We start from the raw sequence: 22,900 nt of genomic DNA, 5'->3' as shown, positions 1-22,900 counted from the left end.
ATGTCTTATCTCAGAGTCTGTTTTATTTCTTCATCTTCTAAGCACTTCAAACATATGAGCTGTTATTCCGTCTTTAGATCAGTAACTTTGAATTGTTCTACCTGTCACTCCGCAGTGACTAGCACAGCTAGATGTCATACGATGATTGTTTGCACTTTCATTCTCTCACATTAAATGGCAATCATTCGGTCCTTTTGATTTGTTTCTTTTATTTAGCCCTGAAGTTTTTACACTAGAATCTCATTAAAGCTGAACTAGTGTACTCCTGTCAAAAAACTAATGGAAAAAAGTTTAAAAGTGAAATGTGTCCCCTATATTGTCACTCCCGAGAAGTTGCATCTATCAGGATTTCCCAAGTTTAGCACTGATTTATGTTTTATTGAGTCTGCTTGTCTCTCACTCGCTCTCTTCCTTCTCATCGAGAAAATGAAGAAAACCCAACGAAACCAGGTTCATTTATGAAAAAGGAAGGCCATAAATATTTATAAATAACTTATCTTATCTCTAGTTCTCTACCATTTACATTATATATGTATATGTACACATGGCTATATATATATAAACACTAATTTTGACATCTAAATAGACTCTGAATGAGAAAAGGCAGTTTGCAGTTCTGATCTGGGTTCAAAAATGAATGAATTCAAATAGGTAATCTAATGGTTTATCATAAAAATGCTTATATGAAGCTCTACTTTTTCTTTCCTAATCAAGAAAATATTTTTCTTATAGAGCAAATGACTTATGATCAAGGTGAGGATATCAATTATGATGAAAAATAGGAATTAGTAAAAAGGACAGTTCTTAAATTGCATAGGATTTATTTATGCAGAAGTACATACCATTGTGTTCAGAAAAAAAATCATCTAGGTCATATTCATATAATCTAGGCACCATGGACAATGACAAATATATTCATTCAACATGAATCTCCTTTCATCATGTGCTGCTGTTCTGAAAGATAAGTGAAATAGATTGCATGGAGGCTGATCCCTTTCTGAATTCCAGAAAATAAGATAAGTGTCTTCAGAATGCTGGCAAATTAATCCCAGTGAAATTATGAACCACTGACTAAAGAACCAGCCAGAAAAGGATAAAAATGGCAGGGTGATTGCTGTAATTTGAAAGGTACTTTTTCTATTCATGCTGTATTTGTTAGCTGATCCTGTAGCATGTTTTGCTCCTAAATTCTTCATCCAGAAATGAGATATCTAGTATTTCTCAATTGGATTTGTAGATTAAATATAGAATATTCATGGCTGCTAATGTTGCTGTCTTTTCCCCTCAATATATATAGATAGGATTTGAGATTTGGAGCTGCAACACAATTTCTTTTTCAGTCTCCAATGTCCTTATATTTTAGTCATGCATTTATAAACATAACAATTTTATAACAATTAAAGGTAAACTTTCTAAATCTATTTCCTGGTTGAAAAAATATTTTAGGAAATATATTTTTCCCTCACTTGTCTTAAATTTTTTCTGGACCATCTAATGCAGATGAATATTTTGCAATAATTTATATAAAGAAATTTCTAGGTTACATAAAAATGAATTATTTACTAAGAATTCTAATCCCTGTAAGTAACAAATTTAAAATATATTCCTAACTAGTAGCCTAATAAAATTAGGAGGTTTAAATTCAAGAAAATGTACTCTGTGGCTTAATGTGGACCTAAGATTATATATAATATATTACACACACATATCATGTTTGAAAGTAAATAGTTTAAAAAATAAAATACCATAGAAGTCACACGTTATGTGAGCTATTACGACAAATAAAATTCATTTGAATCTATACTTGCCTTTTATGCAAAGTTTTGTTTCATAGACAGATGTGAACAATATTTATTATTTTTCTGAGATTAGAAGCAAATATTTAGAATATTATTACCTGGATAATTTCACTTGATTATGTCGACCAGATTATGTTTTTTAAGAAAAGCTCTGTTAGATGTATAAAATTCTTAATGGCAAAAAAACCAATGTGTTCTATTTTCTCTCTGTGAGTGGATTATAGCAGTTAGTCGTCTCACCCTGTACTAGAAAGCCATCCTGAATGAGTGATTAGCAGCCCAGAGATTAGACTTGAGAACTTGAATCTTAGGGCCCTTGTCCGGAGTCTTTCCACTAGGTTATGCTGCTACTCCTCTGGAAACCGGAGCCAGACCCACCTGGGTGGCCTGGGAGATGCTTGTGTTTTCAAGGAAAAGAATGCTGCTTTTTTCCCCTTCTTCTCAGAGCAATCTTGCTTGAAAAACCAACATCGCTACTGCAACACTCTTTGGATGAAATTTTGTAGAAATTGAACATGCTGTGCCATACACTTTGAAAAACCGGAGAAAGTAAATTTCTTTATTTGAATTAAGAAAATGCAAACAAATTGCTTTTCTGTGGTTGGAGGCCTGCTTGATTTCGAGTATCTCTGCAGGTGCCTGAGCTTGTTGCTATATATTAAACAATAAGAAATACTGTAACAAAATCAGCAGGCAAATAATATAAACAGAACTGGTGAATGCTGTGCCAATTTACCCAAACAATCCTCCCAATATACCATGGTGATTATTCAAAATATCCCTGTTGTTCTCCACAGTTTGCTTATTCCAATCTAGCATATATGACTGACAAGCTGGAGGTAGAAACACAAAGACAAAGATTCAATGGTACTAGGGTAAAATTACAATCCAGAGATACTACTGTAAATAAAATATATATAAAAAAACAGTTTCTATTGTTCTATATGAAATTCAGTGTTTAAATTCAGATGTTTTGTTTTTTGGTTTTTTGACAAGCCATAATTAAAACCTATTTTTAGTTTTTTCCTCTGATGAAGCTATTGGAAATGTCCTTGAGAGACCTTTCTAATTTTGGAAATTAAAGTGCATTTGTTGGACCAAATATTCAAATTCGATGTAAAGGACATCTCTCATTACAATAAAGCCATCAAGCTATCAAGGAAAAATCAATCCATTGGAAATTGATGGATCAGAAGTAACTGACCCAGTTTTGTATGAAATTCCAGATTATTCTTAGAGATACAAACAAGAATAAAAACACAGCTCAGTTTGTATTACATAAACAAGCTTAGTGCCAACAGGAAGAATGTAGTAGGTTCAGGATAGATTTTAACTTGTCCTCTGAGGGAACTAATATTCTGCATTTTTAAATGCAATGAAGTAATAAAGTTTTTTCGTAGTGTGTACTTCCTATGCATTAGAATATTATTCACCTTTCTCAAAATTTAAAAACACTGCACTACCTTGACAACTACAATTTTCACTGTGTCAGTGGCTGGAAATTGATACAGTGGTTCACAGAAAGTAACTTTATCTACACTTTGATTGAACTCCTCCCTTAAAACCCAAATTTCTATTCAGCCTTTTTCATCAGCCCCGGAATTTTTAGGAATGAAAACAAGTACGTACTCAATTTGGTCCACTCACAATGTTTATAAGGTCACTGATTGGTCTAGGGACCCTTGCTGTGTACATGGCTTGCGCTGGATAGATTAGCACTTAATCCTAAATATGTTTATAGATGTTAGAGAAAATTAAGTCTGTTCACTACTAACCTCAATACCATCTTCTATCTTGAAACTGACAAAATATAATAAAATACTGAATTTTTACATGAGGGGGAATTATTTTGTCTGAAATGGGATGTCAAGGAGTAAATGAAGACATAAGGGCGGCTTCATGCAGAAGGTTAGATCCAAGCTTAGACTTGAAAGATGGGTAGAGTTGAGGACACAAGGTATTTTTATTATTAACATTTTGGGGAGACAGTGTGATGAAGAAATACTATATTAATGAGAAAATTCCCTGACAGAGCCTATCTTAATTCATGTAACTCATGTAATTGTAGAGTTGTTCAAAATAAGGTAGGCATACTATGATAACAGTAAATGGTTACTAGGTTTCACATGCCAACTATGTACCTTTAAAAAAAATAGCCAGTGCTCCTAATGAAACACAAAAACAATGATGATCAGGATCACTGCAAATTCATCTTTTAAAATCTCAGTTAGATCCTCACCTTGCAGGATAATTTTTTATAGTAATACTTGATTAACCTATTCCCCTATCTCTTTCAATGACTACTTAAAATATTCATTACTCTTCTCGAGAAGTCACTATTCAATATTTACCTCCATCGTTTCCAACTTGCCTCCCACCACATCAAAAAAGAATGGCCCTCTGCCTACTCAAGCCCAGCCCCTTCACAAGAGTTTCTTTCTGCACTCCATCCAAACTCTGGGCTCCAATCGCCTACCTATTTCCTTTCATCTGGCTTTCAGTCAAAACACCTATTTGACTCCCCCCTTCCTATAAACCAACAAAGGAAAGAAGAATAAAAGGAGTAATACTGCCAAGATTCAGTTTGTATGTTGCCTCCTGTTGAAAACCTTCCTTATGCCCAGCTGACACAGCTCTCTGTGCTCCTATTGTGTCTATATTAACCTGCTTTGAAAAGCTGGCTTGCAGGTTTGCCTCCTCCGCTAGACTTCTGGTGACTTGTGGTCAGCTATGGCATCTGAATTGCTGTTGAACTGCCAGTGCGGGTAGAGTGTTAAGTAAATATTTGAACAGTGAATCGATGAACGGGTTTTGATTTTTCTGGTCTTTTATATTCCTTTGCATCTTCCAAATTTTCAAATATGAACATGTATATTTTGGATACAAGACAAACAGAAGTAAAAATATAAATGAGAATAATATAAAGATTATTTGCCATTTGAGATAAGTTGAATGAAACTGTAGCCAAAGCTGTTGGCAGCCAAATCAATTGTTTGAACTCTGCTTTACTAGAAAGAATGCAATAATGATGTTCCTGAATTTAAATGAGAGGAAGATAATTTTTACAAGAAAATACAGTATATGTCATAGGTTTGTTTTAGGAACCATTGAATATAGATATAACAAATTTAATTAGGTCTATATTTTATATCTAACCTGTTCATACTTAATTGGTATCTCTTTTGTTACATTATTTTCATAGTTTCAAGTATTCTAATGGTTTGCCAAGACATTAGTATCAATATTTATTTTATTTGTGACACACAAAAAAATAACTTTGGAATGTTTATTTCTAAATGTAATCAATTAATTTTAGATAGAAAATCTTGGATAACAAAATAGCACCATCAAGTGGAAGCAAACTTAAATTCCAGTAATACCTACCTCATAGTAGTTCCATGCTTGTTCTGGCATGTGGCTAAGGAGTTCACAGTCATTTTTAGTGATGTGGTTGTCAGTTTAACATTTGAGATACCCCTTACCACTTCTACTACCTTCACTATGGGAAAAATTTCTGTTCCTCTTCCTTCTTTCTCCACTTTTCTTAAATCTTTCTTCTCCCTGTGTAAGCTGTCTCCATCTGTTCTTATCATATGCTTAATTTCAAAGCCTATACCATTTTTGTCCAGGTAATCTATTGCTCAGTAATAAATTCTTTTAGAATATTGTCCATTTATTTTCTTTTACTGTTATATCTGAAAACCAGAAAGTAGCTGTTTAACAGCTGGAAATATTGTATATGTTTCTTGTAGCATGGTTATTGACACATACTAAGTGTTCAATAAATTGGAGTTGATTTATTGGCTAATACAATATATTAAATTTTCCTCCACATTTTATGTTAGTATTAAATAAGAAGAAAGCCAATTTTCTTTCCTTAGCAAAGATTTCATCATTTTTTGGAAAGTTAAACTTAAACAAGACTATTAGGCTAAAAGAGTAAGAGTTTATCTGTAGCAAAATTAAGACAGAGCTGAGCATAGCAATACATCAGAGGGTACTACAGTATCAAAGGTACTGCACTTGCTCCCTCATCAAACAGAAACCGAATTACATCTATGGGTAAGATATAAAAAAAGAAAAAGAAAAAGAAAAGGGAGTATGCTTGAGGGATAATTTAAATGAAATTTGAAAACAATGATTCAATTGGCCTCCCATACAGAAACATTGCTTTGGATTTATTCTAATGATTTTAAAAGTCAGAGAGAATTCCAAAATGATTATGATCAGTGTAACAGCTGGATTAAAACACCAAGACTGGCTGTAGAACAAGTACCATTCACATAAAACACTAATGTATATTACTGGTTTTGTGAGCATCCCCCACATTACAGTAACTGAGGACACTTTCAGAAAGTCCAGGAAGCTGTTTGAGGGATACTGTAAAGACCAGAGGGAATGCAGAGAGCCTCATTTATCAAACTCCATTCAATATTGATTTAGTATCAGCTATATCTCTCACTATTAAGATTACCTTAAACAGAGAACCATAAAGAGGTAACACACATATGTAAAGACTGAGAAACCCAACCAAATAGCTCAACGTCTTTAGCCACCTGAAATCAGATAGGTTCTTTTGCTTAATGATACATATTATTATTGAACATCTACATATTATTCTCAAACTTAGCTGTGCAGTGCATTAGATTTCCATCCTCTAAACACTGAGAACTACTGAACCTTATATAATAACCTGATTAAGAGCCGCCCTTAAACTTTTCGCTTAAGGCAGAAGGGGTTTGAATAATCCTGTTTACAATGCAAGGAAATTGCTTTTTTTTTTTCCCCCTATAGCTCTAGTAAAAATCATGATTTAACTTCCCTTTTTTTCTGTGACACTGTAAAACACAATGGCCCTTGTAAAAAGCCTTAGAGATGCCTCTAGAAATACTAGCTCATCTATATGCCCTAGACCATCTAATTAAATAGAAATTGTATGTCTTCAGTATAAAACTCCCTTTGATTAAAGTTAGTCTGGGAATAGAGTTGAGAAGATAATGAATTTCAGTTACCCTATCTACAAAAGTTGTGATGTAATGGCCCTTTAAAAACTCCCTTAAAACTCAGATACAAATAATTTAATGAAGAGAACTTGAATTTTTCAAAATATTGCTGAATTCAGCTTCAGGCCCCCTAGTCTATTAATGAAGCGATGTTTCCTAAAACAATGAAGCCTTTTGTAGCCTTGAAGATGTATTTCTGAAAAAAGATTTCTATTTAATGCTACATTCCATTGCCCTCTCTTCCTCCCAGTAACTGTCACTGACTGTCAGTTCCCGCGTAGTGGTGTTGCCTCTGCTGTCAGATCAATTTTTAGAGACAGGGCAAAGTCACAATAAAATTCAGTAGGGTAGAAAACCCATTAATGTTGAAGGGGCTATGTATGTTATATTCTCCAATGAAGCAACACTAACAGGGATTTTAATAACGATAAATTCAAACATACACATAGGTAAAACAAACATCATCAACAAACTCTTCTGTGTCTTGATGAGAGACTGGAGTACACAGAAAAACAAAGATAGTCTCTGAAACTTTGAAAGCAACAGTAGAAGAATATAAAATATAAAATTACAGAAAGCCAACAGGTTAGGATCTGCTTAGCCCTTTTAGAACTGATGTAGCCAAGGTTTCCAAGCCTGCAGATTTTAGTAAAGCACCTTCATAGTTTTTGCCATATACAAGTTATCAGTGGAATTGATTGCATAAAATAATTTTGTAATAAGGAAGAACAAATCTTATTACATATTGGATCTGTTTCTTTTATTTTAACTTTTGTATTCTATTGCTTTTGCTACAAGTTAATCACTAAAGGGATGTTGCCTTTAACTTAAAATATGCATAATGGCCCATCTCTGGGAACCCTGCCTCCTATACCTGAACATTAAGCTAAACTACCTTTGTTTAACACACAGGAAGCATCCTGACCAAGCCCATCCGTGAATGGCTGCAGGAAAGAAGAAATTAATACATTCCCTCTGGAGTCTGGACTGAACCAGGAAATACTAGCAACAACTTATCACCTTTTTACTTTACCTCCTCACTTCCCTGATCCTTTACCTCCTCACCTCATTTCCTCTTTGTTCTATAAAAGAAACTAGCATCCAAACCCAGGCACGATGGCTCTTTGGGACACTAGTCCACCATCTTCTCAGTCTGCTGGCTTTCTGAATAAAGTCACTACTCCTTGACTCAACAGTTCACCTCCTGATTTATTGGCCTGTTGAGTGGCAAACAGTATGAGCTTGAACCAGGTAATATATTTATTCAATAATTTTCCTTGGATTTACTCACTTTTTAAACTTAAATAAATTTAGCCTCAACCTAAATGTTAATATGTATAAAATCAGGAGCTTGATTTGATCATATTTCATATATATATATATATATATACACATATCATATATATGTAAAATTTTAAGATACAAAAAAAAATAAAAATAAAAAAAGTTTATCTGCTTAAATGATCTTATGTGCTATTAGCTCTCCTTAAACCACAGTTTGGGAAAGAGGGGTCCAATTATCCATATTTCCATAAAGAGAGTATGCAGAGACTTCTATGCCAAGGAGAGAGAGCCATACTGAAATATCAAATCAACTTAGTCTGGAAGTCCTCCGTCCTGTATAGAAGCCTCCTTAGGGAAGGTATGGCACATGTGGGATTGGTGAACATTAGAGCAGGAAGAACTTGTGATCATTAGTCTAAACCCTGGTTCACATGTGAAGAACCACAGATGCAAGAGAGGTAAATGACTCCCCTTCTCCTGGCTCCCATTATGGTGTCTTTTACGCTCTAACACTTACTTTGGTATCAAAGGTAGTCATTCACTGAAACAGAACTGTACAATTTCCAATTCACACACTCATAAATATACAATGTGTAAAATATAGTTTTAAAACATATGTTACGGTTAAAAAAATAAAATAAATGCAATAAATAAGTTGAGGGAAAAAAAAACAAAATAATCTATGTGATGATATCCCATTACAAGGGCATAAATGCACAATTGATTTTTACCACGGGACAAACACTGTAGTGTTGAGCACAACAATCATGTCATGGTTACACAATTGCCACCAATTTGAGTGCACAAGGTGTCACACTGGACAGAACAAGAGTGAAACTGGGAATGTGGTGATGGGGTTTGGGTACCAGGAAAACAGTACAGGATCCAGTCTAAGAAGTAGGAAAGAGTCTGTAATAACACCAGGGCTGTTAATTAATGTGAGTCTGACTAGTTTTAACCATTGGAGGCAGTAGGGCCATGGCTGTGAAATGACATTCAAGAACTAGGGCATGAGAAAACAAATTGAGGGAGAAGGAAGCAGGATGGTAGAGAGCAAATACTGGGCAGAGTGATGGGACATTACTTCTTGAAGATTGGTTTGAGGTTGCTTCTCAGGAGTCTGGCATGCTAATAAAAGTGTCCCCTGTCACTGCCATCATGCTACCTTGATTTACAGATGGTTTCTTTTATTCTGCATCTACACTATTTTACTTTTCCCTAGGATTTTTCCTCAGCACACCTTTACCTGTAGCTACTTAATTAAAATAGCTGTTAAAAAAACAAGCAAACAACAACAAAACCCTGACAGTTCAAAGTTTTCACAGCCGGCTTTTCTCACAGCAGTGTATATGTGTTACAACAGTCACAGTGTTTTACCTTTGTATTTAATCTTGGAAGGACTTTGAATATTTGTTGGTTTGCCTTGTAGATAGTTTTACTGTTACCGAGCTAATAATAATCATAAAGATAATGACAAAGTCTCACATTTATGAAATGTTATATACAGTTTGCAAAAAAACTCATATTAGTGCTTCTCTTCATTCATGCATGCATACACTTAACAATAGGGGTTGAGCACTCCTTATAGCAAAATATTGTTTTACAAATTCAGGATACAGCAGTGAACAAAAGAGAGAAAGTTCTTACTTTCATGAAGCTTATAAATTGTAGCAGGGGAAACAGTCATTAAAAATACTGATGATAACCATAAATTATATATTTGTTTTAATACAGTGACGAGTATGTTGAAGTGTACTGGTGCTACGAGAGAATGAAATATGGGACTAATATGGGCTGCAGTAGATTAAAAGAGCTGAGTGGACTTGGAGGAAGTGTATTTTAATCTGAGACTTAAAGAATAAGAAGTAGTCATCTATAGAGAAAGAGATGGAGGGTAAAGGGGGAAATGAGGGGATTAGGGTAGGAAGATCATTCCAAGAAGAAGAAAAATCATATTCAAAAGTCTTTCCATGGGTAAGAGCACCGGGGTTAGAAAAAAACTAAAAGATTGATATGCATAAAGCACAGAGAAAGAGGGAGATGGGAAAGGGTGGCCAGAGAGGAGAGACAGAGAGGTGTGAAGAAGATAATCTTACACAGGTTAATGAACCACGTGAAGGGGGATTTCCTTACACCACTCCATATTTATTTCCAAGAACCCCAGTAACATCCCTTAATTTTGTGTGGGGGCCCATCCTCTCCACTCAGTTCATGCTGCTCAGGTAGAGCTGGCTCTACCCTTAGCTTGAGGATGGAATGGAATCTCAGGCACCCCTGATTTGTCAGTGTCTCCCCTTCCCTAGCCTTAGTAATCGATGGAAAGTAGGTATGTGGCCTCCTGGAAGCCAGGATGCCGTGAGACTGCTGACACTACTGCCTTAGAAACACACAGTCTTTCTTACTGGACTTGAATCTGAGAGATACACTTACTTAGTATATTTGGCAAGTATGGGGCATGCCTATGTGTGCATGGGCGCACACACTGCAAACTGCACTTTCCAGTACAGTGTCCTTTGAAATTACTAACGGAATTTAATTGTAAACAAAATAAAAGAGAAATATACAAAGAGGTAAATAGATCTGCAGCATCCCAGAGAGACAAATAAAAAGAGGAATCAGTGAAAATGAGAATAGAAGGAAGTTCATTTAGCTCTCATATTATTCATTATGCCATAATGTGCTACTTGTTACAGTGCTTGCATGTAAGACTTACTTCCTTGTAATCACAGGCCTTTTGATGTGGGAAATTATGTCATATGCATCCCCTGTAATCCTTTTATGACTTCTCCAACAAGCAAGCAGCATGGCCCTAAATAAGCAGCAAGGGATCAATAATTAATTAGACTGAATTTTTTTTTTTTTAGGCTGAATGTGGTGGCAGGTTTCAGGGTGGCACCTTAAGTTGCCAATAAGTAACAGCAATGTATTCACAGATATGCAAACTAGATCAAGACCACAATAAAGGGTCATCTCTCTTTCTTTCTATCTCTGGGTCTCTCTAAATACATACACATAAAACATACACACACACATATACATACATAACATTTCTTTAATATCTATCTATCTATGTATCTATCTATCTATATCTAGAAAAGAGATTAGATGTTAGATATCATATATATGATTAGAATCGAATAGAAAAACAGTCACTTAGTGAATTTCAGTTTTGAAAAAAGGCCAAATGACTTCTTTTAAAGTGCGCTTAAAGAAAAAATTAAAAAAGGAAGGAAAAGAAAAAAAAAGAGGGAATGTTCTTGGTTTAACTGGAGAGAGAAAGAATAAAGCATGTCTTTTTAATCTCTGAAGAATAGAAGCCCAGCTGAATCCCTCTGCTCTGGCCATTTGTGCCCAGTGAAGCAGACAAATTTCAGAAACAGCCAACATTTATGACTTGGATGTGAATGGTACTGTTTCACAGTGACCATTAAAGAAATATATGATCTTAGGATAATGTTCCAGAATTGGTTCTTGTTATTCGTATTATAAAATGGCTAGAGAGCCCAGTGAATTCCACTTGAAGATAAAGTCCATCAGACACTGATTCTCTGTTAACACTGTGAAAAATGCCTGGTTATTCATCTATTAGTAAGTATAGTTCTAAGTTAAAAGAGAAAACTAATATTAATTATTTTAAATATAGAGTAAGAATAAATTTTACTTTATTTTATATCTTTAGGTAAGCCAACATATTTTCTAAGAACTGCTATTTTAAACATTTTTCAGATTCTTAAATAATTTAAACAGGGAATTAACTTTCAACAGAGGAGTATTTTAAAATTTTATTCTTTCTTCCTATTCCCCTGCCACATTGTCATATTTTTTCATACGGAACTTTCTCATAATTGAATTTCTCTGTTTGTACAAATTAATTATATCATTGATGAAATGCAATTGTTTTCACAATAAGTGATATTCTAGAATTTCTTGAATAATAAAGAAAAACTTTAAATTGTCCACCAACATGCATAGATATCAGTTACTAGACAGCAACTCCATCAAAAAAGACTAAAGAAATTGAGAATAAATTCCTTGAATAGCAGAACAATGTGTATGATTTGATGCAAACTTTTCATGTGACCCCACTTACTGCTTCCTCTAAGAAATGGGACATTACCGGGATTTTAATCAGGCAGCCTCTTTCTATCCGGTTTGAGGATGAAAATAAATATATCATTACTGGTACATCTGGATCTCCTCATATAGGAAAAATGGTTTAAAAAATCTTTCACTAACCAGAATTACTTGTTCCTATTGCATTCTGTTTGAAATCTACCCTATCCTTCAGCCTCCTTCTCTCCCTGAACCCCATCCACTACACATAGATTCTTCTCTCCCTATTATGTAAAGATGACACTGTCTCTAGGTGACTACAGTTCATTCTAGGATATAAGATCCCTGTGAATAATACTTTAAATTATTTCACAAGGAAACATTTTTTTTGAAGATAGAGTTACTTAACATCAACAAAAACAGCAAACATTTCTTTGAGATGAATCTAGTATCAGTAATCTAGATAAAATTGCAGTAATATTTACTAAGCAGCTAATTACACATAGCATGATTCCTTACTCCGTAAACAATACAATCTACAGCTCTGTACCTGAGCTTCAGTTGGTAACAATTTGCTAGCTCAGGGAGAGTTGTCCTCACTCATTTCAGGCTATTCTGTTGTCCTTGCCTGAAATTAACCTACAAGATATCGAATTTACTGAGCCTCTGCCATGTGTCATATTGTACCAGGTGTAGAATATAGGCTAAAATTTTTTTCTGATAGAATTTACAACAGTTCTAGATTACAGAAAACACAAAGGAGATGGTACAGAGTTCCTGCACCCCCAATACGGTTTTCCCCATTACTAACAACTTACTTAATATGGTACATTTGTTATACATTATTATTAACTAAAGTCCAAGATTTGTTAATTTACTTAGTTTTAGTGTGATGTTCCTTTTTTGTTCCATGGTTCCATCCAGGATACGACACTACACTTTGTGGTCATGTCTCCTTAGGCTCCTCTTGGATGTGACACGTCTTAGACTTCCCTTCTATTTGATGGCCTTTACAGTTTAGAGGTGTACTGTGTGGGTATATTGTGTGGCTTACTTATTTTTTTTATTTTTTAGCTTTGTAGTATATCTTAATATCCAATAAGCAAATTATATTCCTGTAATTTTTTAATTACCTCATCTATTGATAGAACTTTTTTTCCTCTATATAAAGTTTAGAATCAGTTTGTAAAGTAATGCCAAGAATCCTGTGGGTTTTTTTTTATTATAATTTAATGTAATTTATAGATTAATTGGGGGCAATTGAAGTCTATATATACTAATCATGTTTTTCCATCCATGAACATCATGTCTCTTTTCATTTATTTAATGTTCTTTAATAGTCTTAAAATAGTCATCATAAAGGACATGTGCATTTGTGGTTAAGTTAGTTGCTAGAGAATCCTATTATCTATTATAATCTCTAGATGGTTAGTTTTTGTAGGTTGATCTTGTATCTGACAATCTTGCTGAAATCTCTTGTTTGCTTTATTAGTTCATTAATTCTTTTGGATTTTCTAAGTTGATAGTCATATTATCTGAAATAAGAACAATTAGTCCTGTAATATTAACTGCTTAATATTTTATGCTAATTTTTATACCTATTGGTTTTAATGATCTATTTTTGCTAATATTTAAAAAAATCTATTTCAGTAAATTACTGAACTTATGTTCTTTGTCCATCTGTTGCAATCGTTCTGCTTTAGATGATATATTTTGCTTGGTTTGTGATGTTTTGTTATTTTGGCTTGTGGGGATAGATTCCTTTTAGGCTAGAGGCTTCTCTGTCCAAGAAAGTATTTGGGGGAAGTTAGAAGGCCACACCGTAGTCTCTGGGGAGTACAAAGGAAAGAGCTTATTTATAGGGTCCAAGTGCCCAGGCATAACAGAATTCCAGTTAATCACTCTTGTCACCCAAAGAGAAGTAACACTGGGAAGAGCAGTCTCTTTCCACCTTGGCTGATTGAAGGTGAGAGGGTGAAGGAATAAATGTTCAAGAAACACACTTATTTTTCTCAATTTCTCACCCTCATACATTTTCCTCTGCTGTGATTTTACATCTCTAGACAGCTGCACACAAGGTATGCACCATTATTACATATTGCTGCAGGAATGGAGAAGGAAGTTATTGGCATAAGGCAACAGTGGGTGAAAGAAAAGAGAGCAAAATCAAACTGTGTGTCTCAACTTCATACCACCAGAACTCTGTCATCCAGTCTCTGATCCAGGTTGCAGCCGTCCCCTCGAGGCCTCTGGGCTATGTAAGGTTAGTCTACGTGACTAGCTTCCTCTGGGGGCCTGCGCTGTACAACCTCCGTAGTGGCATCCAGCAACCGTAACCACCCTCTCCCAGTTCTACACGTATTCGTTCAGCGGAGCCATCACCTGTGGTCTCAGAGATGTCTAGTTCGCTGTTATTGTTTCCTTGGTTCCATATTTTCCTCAAGAGTTTCTTCAGGCTTCAGAGAAGAAATAACCAGCCTGTGCTATTTCACAAACTTGGCAGGAATCAAAAAGAATTGGCTCTCCTTTCTGATTACACTTTTTTAACCTCTTTCTCCATCTCTGTCATTGTTGTGGTAGACAGGATCTCCAGTGCTGTAAGAAAACAATAGTCATCCTTTTCACCATTGCCTTTATCCTCATCTTAAAGGTAATGTGACCCAAATTTCTTCATTAAATGTAATATTTGCTGCAAGTTTTGGTGGAATGACCTCAAGGACATTATCTCTCATTCCTTGCATTCTCCATATGCTATGCTATTTTAAAATCATAAACAGGTTTTGAAGTTCATAAAGCTTTATAATTTTTAAATGTATGAAAACTTTTAAGTTAAATAACACTTAGTAGTTTAATAACATTGTATTGTATAGTAAATATAGTCTTTTACTGACATAAATTTTGTTCTTAGTTCATTATAATGATGCATCTCAATGACAGATTTCCGATGTTTGGCTGTTCTCTTTCTGGGATGAGAAATGTTTTATTGTGCCTTCCACCCCCCCATGACCCACCCCCAGCCTCCAGCCCTGGAGGATTAAGTTAGCTAATTTTTTTTCTAATTTTTTTGTAGCAACTTGTAAAATAGGGATTATTTATTTCCTGACAATTTGTAACACTTACCTACAAAACCATGCTAGCTTGGAATCTTTATTTCTTTATTGCTGTATATTTATTGTGACTTAGTTTCTTCATGTTTCTATTTTCTGTCACTTTGGGAATTTTATGTTTCGAGGTATTTATTTAAGTTAGGTTTTTCAAATTTATTTTAGTTCGACTGCATATGGTATTTTATCATAATTTATTTTTACATGTCTATTCTTGTCTTCATGGACTCAAATTAAGATTTTAATTCTGCTTCTATTCTTTTCTCTTCACTCGGATATTTTTTTCTTAATCGCATGCTTCTTTCTCTTCATGTCATCAACTGGTCTTTACATGTCAATTCATCCTTTTGTTACGGCTTTACACATCTATTTCACTGAGTTTTCCTAAGTCCCATGGAAAGTTTAAAATACTTTCCTAAGTGATCCACAGCCAGGACATAGGATGAGGTAACATTCAAAAAATATTTGGAAAAAATTCCCATTTTTCCTATTATTTCAACTTCAAAAAATATAATCTAGAGGATTTGCAGAAACTAGATAAATTGGCATAAACGGTTTGATTGGAATACAGTATTGGTTAAAGAAACAGTGGAAAACATTATTCTAAGTGCTGTGTTTTCTTCTAAGTGCAGGAATGCCTCACTGATTATTTTTTAATCTAAGTTAGTTTTATTTTCTGTACATATTTTATCTATGATTTAATTTATTTTAGTAAGAATGTATTGATAATGTATGTACAAGGTAATATGTTAGATACTGCAGGTGATTGAAAAGTGAATTAATAAAAATGTTTGCCTTCAAGTAGCTTAAAATACTCTAAGATAGATAACCAGAATTTAAGAGTATAATCTCTTGATTTATGCTATCTGGGTCTGAATCTTGATTCCAACCTTTACCAGCTGTCTGAACTTGGACAAGCTATTTAACATCCCTGTGCCTCAATGTCAACATCTGAAATGGGGATAATAATAATATTATTATAGTATATTAATAGCATTATATTAATATAATAGTATTATATTCCCCATTTCAGGATTATTATGAGGGTCAATGAGTAACCCAGGTCAAATGTTTAAAAGTGTTCTTGGCACATAGTATATTATCTGTAGATATCAGATGTTACTTTTATTAAAATAAAATCTTTGACAAAAAATAGCAATAGCATAAAAAGTGCAAAGAGCACATTTTAGGTGAATTTTTTTCTAGAAATTATGTTTTGTATCAGTATTAGTTGTCTGACTTTTTAATACATATACTTCAAATACTATTTTTCTTCAATTTCTATACTCAAATGTGTATACACTTTACTTTGTAACATAGCTTCTCCTGTAAAGTAACAGGACTAGATAAACATTATTTACTCTTTCACTTAAGAAACTACTTTAAGAAAAAAACCTAATAGTTTTGTTTTTCCTCCCTAAGACATCGACTTTTAAAAAAAAGCCATTTGCATTTTTTGGTCAGACATATATGCAATGATTTAGAAATAGTCATACCTTTTTTTCAGGGAAATAGATATACATTTTTTGATATGTATAAGTCCTATTCATTTTTTCAGTAATGGCTTTATAGTTGATCCCATATGACTGTTTTAACAGTTTTATTTAGGTCTATGCCCTACATTGATCTCCTAAAGCACTTGAAATCTACCTTAATTAGTCTCATCAAATAAAAAGTATCTTTAGGTATAATGAAGAGGAAAAGCCCAATCTTTATTTAATAGTGTGCTAACCCCTGGAGAAAATTATTTTATCTAAACTCTGGGCAAACAAATGAAAAAAAAAAAAAAAAGCAAAGAAAGAATGAGAAAAAGTCTTGCCAAGGTCCTCTATCCCAAAGCCTGCAACCTAACATACTGAATTGTTTGTTTTTAAAAAGTTCACCAGGATTACAGTTGTGTAAAGATTTTCTCTAAGACAAAAACTAAGTGCCCCACTAAGAGAACCTTCCTAACTTGTATCAAAACTCAGTTTATATTCCCACAGATGTCTTACAAGCTCTGTATATGGTCTTGGATTATGGGCAGGGAAAAATCAATAGACTGCTGTCTCGAAGGCACCAATATAGATTGTGAATCTCAGCCAGGAAGTTGTCAGTGATTTCAGCTGCCAACAGTGCTTCAGTAAAGATATCTGCTACCTCATATTCTTTTAATGTGAAGCTTTCATATATGAAATAGAACAGGTCACTTTTTGGACAAAAACTTAAGAGAATTTTAAGTAGAGCAATGAGAGCACCAAATGTAACTCTGCTAGGACTGATCAAATACAAAATATACCTCCTCCACTCACCCACGTGCTGGGTGGAAGGCAAAGGTCCTGTGTTGCTGTCAGTTACTGGTATCCTTCTCCACCTGGCTGTGTCTACATAGACATACAAATGCAGTAGTTTGGCTGGCCTAGATCAAGCTGAACTAAATCAACTTTTATGGATACAATGAAATTAACCCACTGGTCTAAATAAAGGAAGTATGAAACAATACAGATCCCTGGAGCTGAACTGTATTTCTGATTATTAAGCCCACTGCCTCTATTGATGGAGGAGGAAACTGAGGCTCAGGGAGAATGCAGCGAAGCAGCCAGAGTCACTTAACTAGGAGGTATTCGAGACAAGATTAGAACTGTCTCATGAATTACATTTACTTAAGATATTTCCACGAAATGCTGAATAACTGATGAATGTATCTTGAAGGTGAATGAAGTACTTCTCTCTATAACACTTTACAAAAATAAGTAAATAGATTCTAAAGAATATTTTAAGTGTTTTGGGATTAAGAATAAAAATATTAAAGGTGCTGTCCATGTACAATGAGTGTAGAAATGATGACAAACATTTTAAACATTCCTCCAATATTTTAAGTGAAGGTGGTGAGTAAAAAGGGGCAACAAAAAACTAGAAGAGTAATATGGAAGTGGAATCTGGAAGCGAGAGAAAGCCTGAGACTCTAGCTCTGTCACTTACATATTCTAAACTTTTATAAACTTCAGTTTCCTCACTATAAAATGAGCATGATAATGCTTGTATGCAGTATCAGGAGGATTAGATTTAATAGATGTGAATCACGTAGTAAGATTCTCGGCATTTGGCAGAGACCATGTTTGGTTGCTACATTTATTATCTTATTTGTTCCACACACACACACACAAAAATAAATAACTTTCTGAATGAAATGGTTTTCAAAAAAGAGACAAACAAAAGTATAGTTGAGAAAGTCCAAGATTCTAAAGTGCTTTAGCTTTCATCTAAAAATTACTTAGAAGGTGGGAAATAATAAAAGTCTATTATTCTTCTGCTAATTTTTGGAAGAATTTGAGAAGAGAATATTGTTTCCATGCTTGAAAAGGAAGGAAAGTTGAATCTGTAAATTATAGATAGGGCAGTTTCAGTGGGAATGACTGTGAAGATAACAGAATAATTAGCACACAATCCAGTGATCACTTAGAAAAGTCTGAGATACAACACATATTTTCGTGAAATGTATTTGTAGTCTCACAGACAAATAACAGTTATACAGGCAAAGGGACATAAAAGTGGTAGAGCTTGATTTTAGGGAGGCTTTAAATTCTGTACTACATGACACTTTGATTAAACCAGTATCTCTCTTGAATATTTTCCATCCTGTTTTTAGATGTTTCATATACATAGCTTGAGTGCTGAAGCCACAGATGAGAGCTGAGAGTCACCTTGGGCTAGCATGTATTGCTAGTTCAAGGGTGTCTTCCACGTTAAATGTCTTAAGAGTCATTCTACTTAGAATTTCAGTAAGTGGAGAAAACAAGGATTCTCTAATTAAGATTATGTGTATAACAAGATAGAGCAGAAGGAAAAAACACAAACCCCAGGACAAAAGTAGGTTTGGGATAGACTGCTTGTACAAGAGGTTAGCATATTTCTAAATACATTAAAAAAATGAATCATATAAGAATGGATGATCTTTTAATCTTGTGTTCTATTACTTTCAATGCACTAAAAATACACGAAGGATATGACAGGTGATTCACAGAAGAGAAGCAGAGGTGTTTAAAGACAGAAAACTGATTCAATAGAAGTTAAACCAATTGCAATGTTTAAATAAGATAAAAGCTAAAGGATAATTGAATTATTGTCTTTACTATGGGGCGGGGGTCGGGAGTACTGTTTCGGGAGTGTTACATTGTTACCCCCACAGAGGGCCAAAGACTACACTGTAGGCTTCATGAGGGCAAGAGTACTGTCTACCTATCTACATAGTCATAATCGCAGCCCTTGAAACTCTCTGACTCCTTCTGCTCCATTAGTGTCTAGGGATAAATGAAGTAGAAATCCAGAGACTGGACCATGGTGATCAAGCTCTGGCTCCAGAATTCCAGCAAACTCCTGTGCCATCCATGGGCTACAGAGATACCTTCTTCATTGAGGTCTGATATCCAGCCTTGAGGTGCTCTTTCCTCTTCCAAGTCAGCCCTTCCTTGGACACTCTCCTTATGCCCTTGGCTAACCTTTAGAGTTCTTGTTACATCTTTATAGTTACTGCTTTATCAGAATTTAATTATTCATTATATTAAATTTCTCTTATTCAAATTGCTGTGTTCAGTCTCTTAACTGTACCCAGATTTTAATTTTCATCTTTTAAGTTTTGCCTGTTTGAATACGTATTTTGAAAATATGTTTCTTGTACACAGTGCATTGCTGCTTTTGTTTATTTTTATTGCCCATGAATTAATGACTGCCATATAAACCCTTGTGGACCCTGATATGCACACATGGAAACAGCAGGTTATATTTCTTTCACCCTTCTAAGTTTGAGCATTTAAAGACTTCCACATCTATGTAGCTCAGAACAGGAGCCGCTGATTTGACACTTCACTTTTGTAATTTTCCCACCTGGGCCTGATTAAGTTTAAATATGCCACAGTTTTACTCTTCAGCTTTATTCGGTATTTTTTTATTTTTAAATTTTATCCAAAAATATAAAGGCCTCACAGGAATCAATTGAAAAGGAAATAAAGTTAAAATTAAAATGGCTAATTGAATACAAGAAACTCCAGAGAACTCTAGAGAAGATGAAACATGTAACTTTTTAATTTCATTTGTTTAATAGTGCTTAACTATATTTTTGAAGTTTGTCATAAAATTTTTGAAATAAAAATAAAAGCTATTGTTAAATTACTTATATTTAAATTAAATACATGATAAAATTGATTTTAAATATAACTTTATTTTAGATACTAAAATTTTCTGTTAGTGCCATGTATTTTCAGAGAATCAGCCATGATACAGCCATGTCACTCTTCCCCAACCCAACAGAAAAAATTAAACAGTTTCAAATTTATCTTCCAAGATATAAAATATGTCACTACTCTAAATTATTACTTTGACTTAAAAATGCCTAATGGATTCCAGTTATTTCAAAAGAAGGCACAATTCTAAGATATTGAAATATACCAAATAGAATTTAAAATTTGTTTTATTCTTGTGGTTAATCAGGGTTTGAAAATAATTCCAATGTATATGATTTCTCATTTGTTAGATAAACTTTTCAACTTTCAGTTATTCCTTTTAGAATTCTTTAATATGTACACACTATCTTGCTCCATGTAGAGCACAAGACATTCTTGTTTTAAATTTAATTGCTTATCATATATTGAAATAATGTGTTGTTCTGTATCTTCCTGAACCTTCCAGCTAGCACATACACTACTCTGTAATGCGATTGAGATAGAAACTTCATCGACTATAACAAGGAAAGTAAATTTGGCATGATATTATATATCACATTCCAATATCAAACAGAAGTAGTGTTCTTGACTTCCCACTGGATAATTAAGAGCTGACTTGGATGGACCCATTCAAACTCTGGTTTCACCTTTCCAACATAGCACACTGGCTGGAATGCTGCATAATTGCTCTGTGTGTGTGTGTGTGTGTGTGTGCATATACGCACATGTGTTTGAGCAGGAAAGTTCAGTTAGGTGATCTAAATGTAATGGTAGTGGTTGAACTTTTGATTCTAAAACTCAGCCAAGTTAATTTGCAAAGCATATGAGCTGAAGTAATTAAGGCTGAACAGCATTTACTAGCTCAGTCTGCGATGCCAGTGTGATGAAATCTCTCTGCAACCAACAGCCCTAGGAAAATTATCACTTCGGTCCCTCTTCCTGTTGAGGCATTCAGCGGCTAATAATCCAAAATATGTTACAGACTAAGTAATGAGAAGTTTTTAAAGTGTCATTTATATTAATGGATGATAAAGTAAGAATTGCAAGAAGTGTACCCAGTGTTAATGATGTTGGTGATTAAGGCTGACAAAGAACTCAACTCTCTTCACCTGAGCCCAAGAAGAAATACTATTTTCTGTCTCAGGATGCACTCTACGTAAGAGCTGCTATAATTGTAATGTGCATTTGAATCCCTTGGGAAGTGCATTGACATTAGAAATTCTGACTCACTAAGTCTGGGGTGGAGCCAGAGATCCTGCATTTCTAACATACAGCCAAGGGATGCTGATGCTGCCAATCTGGAGACTGCAGTTTTGAATAGCAAGGTTCAAATGTTTGCAAACTTACATTTTCTGTAGAGTTCCAGGTAGTAAATATTCCAGGCTTTGTAGTCTGTACATACTCAACAGTGCCATGTTAGTGTGAAAGCAACCACAGACAACATGCAAGTGAAAGACGGCAGGGCAGCGGTGCTCCAGGAAACGTTACACAGACAGACAGAGGGCTGCACTTATGCACAGGCCAGGAGCTTGCTCTCTTCGAGTCTCTCCTTTCTTTACCCACTAGCCATTGCATCTACCCCTTTCATGACACCCTTTCAACTTGCATGAAATAATTTCATAATATGTTATTTGGCATTTTCTCATCTTCTGTTATTAGGTCTTTTTTACTTCTGTTTTCACTTTTTAAAAGTTACTTCAGTATACCTTCTTTTTTTTTTTTTTTTTTTTAGGGTATTACAGAGGGTGATAAAATATTTACAGCCAAATTTACATAATCTCATGATATAAAATGGGATTTGTGTTAGGAGCCACAGTGCAACAGTGATATGCATTTGTTATAGGAAATCTGGAAAATATAGAGAAATTCAAGAAGAAAATAAAAATTAGGCTAATGTTTCCACGTGTGCCCCAGATCCCATCTCATCCAGCCCACTCAATGGCATTGCTTTAGCAATGGAACTTTTTTAGCGCATCACCAATTTTTTATACTCCCTTGGATTATTTCTATGAGTCTTCAGATATGATGTCATATCACTCATATTTAAAGATCTTCTCTTGACTGTCCCTTTCCACTCATCTCTTTTCCTCCTCTCCTTTTCACCAGATTCCTTTAAAGACAGGACTTTGTCGATGTCACCAATTCTTTTCTTCCTACTATATGTCACCACATTTGCTGTATCTGTCCCTCAAGATGTATTTTTTACTGAATGTTTTAAACATAAGTTGCAGACATCATGACTCCCTCCCCTCCTTAATATATCAGCATATATCACCTGAGAGCAAGCATATCCTGTTATAAAACCACAATGCCTTTTTTTTACATCTAAGGAAATTCAATATATGCGTTAATATTATCTAATAATAAAAGCTATATTCCAGCCTACTTTTTCCTTAAATCACTCCAGTCAGTCCTTTTTCCCCACTCCTCCATCAACACAACTTTTATCAAAGTTAGTA

The sequence above is a fragment of the Camelus bactrianus genome, chromosome 29 (genome assembly GCF_048773025.1).
Source record: "Camelus bactrianus isolate YW-2024 breed Bactrian camel chromosome 29, ASM4877302v1, whole genome shotgun sequence".
NCBI lineage: Eukaryota > Metazoa > Chordata > Mammalia > Artiodactyla > Camelidae > Camelus > Camelus bactrianus.
The sequence above is the reverse complement of the archived record's forward strand: the minus strand, read 5'-3'. Positions refer to the sequence as shown.